At 32.8% G+C, this 3,384-nt stretch overlaps 1 long non-coding RNA gene across 1 annotated transcript; it reads left to right on the top strand.

The window, feature by feature from the left end:
- The first annotated feature begins 6 nt into the window (after window positions 1-6).
- LOC111084136 lies at window positions 7-1,956 on the top strand. The gene is made up of 2 exons (XR_002609410.1): window positions 7-632; window positions 814-1,956. It is a non-coding gene; the product is annotated as an uncharacterized LOC111084136 (long non-coding RNA).
- The last annotated feature ends 1,428 nt before the right edge of the window (window positions 1,957-3,384 follow it).

The raw sequence follows: 3,384 nt of genomic DNA, 5'->3' as shown, positions 1-3,384 counted from the left end.
AGACACCTGTGGAGAAGGTCTTTACAGATGGATTGGTAGCAACAGGTCAGTGAGACACCTGTGGAGAAGGTCTTTACAGATGGATTGGTAGCAACAGGTCAGTGAGACACCTGTGGAGAAGGTCTTTACAGATGGATTGGTAGCAACAGGTCAGTGAGACACCTGTGGAGAAGGTCTTTACAGATGGATTGGTAGCAACAGGTCAGTGAGACAACTGTGGAGAAGGTCTTTACAGGTGGATTGGTAGCAACAGGTCAGTGAGACACCTTTGCAGAAGGTCTTTACATTTAGATTGGTAGCAACAGGTCAGTGAGACACCTGAAGACAAACGACTGACATCTCCCAAAATGTCATCCTTTTCGACAGATGTCATGACGAAGTAGGCAGTGTTTATCTATTGTCATGAAGGCTCAGCTTAAAGCATCTATGAAAGAATACTGTTTGTGAATTTTGACTGTTTTGTTTTATGTATACCATTTTGTGCCACTAATCTCACCCACATAAAATTATTAATTACTGGAAGTCGTTGAAAATAGTTTGGTGCATTTAAAATTAAACAGGGAAGTTACCGGTTGTGTTGAAAATCTATTAAACAGGCAAGTTACCGGTTGTGCGGAAAATCTATTAAACAGGTCAAGTTACCGGTTCTGTGGAAAATCTATTAAACAGGCAAGTTACCGGTGGTGTTGAAAATCTATTAAACAGGGAAGTTACCGGTTGTGTTGAAAATCTATTAAACAGTCAAGTTACCGGTTGTGCTAAAAATCTATTAAACAGGTAAGTTACCGGTTTTCTGGAAAACTTATTAAACAGGCAAGTTACCGGTTCTGTGGAAAATCTGTTGAACAGGTAAGTTACCGGTTCTGTGGAAAATCTATTAAACAGGTAAGTTACCGGTTGTGTGAAAAATCTGTATTATTGCTCACACAAATACTTTTGGTCTCACACTTAGTAGCCTACACAGTTACCTAAGTCGAGTTTTAAATTCGTTTCTGTTTTATTTATTTATTTTCAATATTTCTAGATGCTTATTACCAACAGGTTTTATCTGTTAGTAAACACATAATATAAAGAACTGTAGCTACATAATCAATGGATGTAGGTCATATAAGCTACGATTACCACGAACCGTACAAACTAAGACTCGGACATGAACTATAACTGACAACCACAAACAGTTCGATAAAAAGCGGACATTTTCATTGTATGCCTTACTGTTAGGCTTACAACGAGCTAGTTATATTAATGTCATTGTTGTTGCACGTTTGTTTTTAAAGTTGTCAAATATTAATTACTTTTGAAAGAGGATATAAAATTAAAAATATATATTAAAACATTTTAAGGCCGGGTTGATTCACATAGGATTTATTTTTAACTCTGAAGTTAAGAGTATACTTGTTTTTACTGTTACCAGTTGTTTGTCAGTGGCAGTTTTTTCATGTATATGATTCTTTAAAAATTTACGTTGTTTTTTGATTCACATTAAAGACTTTAATTGAAGAACCATAGATGTGAATATAAAGGTCCTGGAAAGTGCAATATAAAAATATTTTATCAATAGACTTCTGTGTAAAAGACATTTGTTTTAAAACTGAAATCAGTTTCGCCAATATTCTTCTTTGTAATACGGTTTTATAATCTGAATTTGTTCAAGTTTTATGGATAATATTTTATCATCCTGATATTTTTTTGTCTGCCTGTAAGATTACGAAAAAAAAAAGTTGTGATTTTTTTTTATTTTGTGGATATTTCTTTAAAAGAGTTTATACGTGTTTTCGAGTGCTTTGTCTTATTGGACTTTTTGTTTTAAAGTTTACACATTTTATCCAGAGATGGCGCTTTTGATTTATTAATAACAACCTTCTACCATTGAGAGAAGATTAGCTCCAAGAAACTTTACAGCTGTATTTGAAAATAAATGATAAACTGGGGGTTATAGAGAAACTTCTCGTCGCATTAGTGTACCATGTTTGGTTTTATACTCTAATATTTTATTGAAGAATTCCACGTGGTTTGTTTTTGTCCTGTGTCAGATGAACACTAGTGTGGCTTACTTTCAACTTCGGTCTTTTGTTATTGTCTGTTACGAAGTTTGAGAGAGACAAGCTTAGGGCTATCAGTGTTAGGGATGGTTCTCGTTACACTAAGTTAATATACATATTTCTGACGGTTGTACAAATTTTGGAGGTTTGTGTTATTTTACAACATATATATATATATATTAACGTGGATTACACTACACAGTACCTTCATTACAATAACTTATTTAAAGTAATACATAGTAATATGTTTGATATTACACTACACAGTACCTTCATTACAATAACTTATTTAAAGTAATACATAGTAATATGTTTGATATTACACTACACAGTACCTTCATTACAATAACTTATTTAAAGTAATACATAGTAATATGTTTGATATTTCACTACACAGTACCTTTATTACAATAACTTAATTAAAGTAATACATAGTAATATGTTTGATATTATAATATATTTGATGTATAATAATATCCACTTCAACTATTAAGATCGAAGCAGCAGTCTTTCATTCAGAAGCTTCCCGTGAACGTTTCTGTAATATTATTCGTTCAGTTTTTCAACCAGCTGGTTGAATTAGAATTACAGAACGTGTGAAGACTTATTCTGATGTAAAAAAAAGACTTTGATTTCTGTTTCGTTGTTTCCTAACTATTCACCTGCTCACTTGTAGGTGTGAAAATATAATTTGGAATAAAATTCGCACATTTCATTATTTTTTAAAGTGTAAACTTTTTCTCAGCTTCTGTATTAGTCTATTTAGTAGCAGTGAGGGTGGACAGAAGCTGGTCAAGTGTTATTAGATACAAAACATATAATCTTTCTTCACCTTTAAGAAGTGTATGTGTAATTTTTTAATTATCAAAAAAGCTGACATTATTTTAAGCCATCTTTGCACAGCTTCGCGAAGGTCTGATGCTGTTTCATAGTACCAACCTCTGAGTCTCATTAGTCAATCAAACAATATAATAAAATCTTATAGCCAATCAAACGATACAGTAAAACCCTATAGCCAATCAAACAATACATTAAAATTCTACAGCCAATCAAACAATACATTAAAATTCTATAGCCAATCAAACAGTATAATTTAATCCTACAGCCAATCAAACAATACAGTATAATTCTACAGCCAATCAAACAATATATTAAAATATGTTAGGCCTATTGTTACCTCGACATTCTTTATTCGGTACCTTAGGGTATTTCAGGAAGAATGATGTATAACATTGCTTTAACATATCCATCGACTGCTTAGAAACGTCGTTCACACCATAAATAATTGTTGTTGAACCGTCTTTATTGTATCCCAGCCGGCCTGATGAGCTCTGTATTGAGC

Source organism: Limulus polyphemus, unplaced genomic scaffold (genome assembly GCF_000517525.1).
Source record: "Limulus polyphemus unplaced genomic scaffold, Limulus_polyphemus-2.1.2 Scaffold13966, whole genome shotgun sequence".
In the NCBI taxonomy this organism is placed as follows: Eukaryota; Metazoa; Arthropoda; class Merostomata; order Xiphosura; family Limulidae; genus Limulus; species Limulus polyphemus.
Note: the sequence above shows the minus strand (reverse complement) of the source record. Positions and strands in the feature narration are given on the sequence as shown.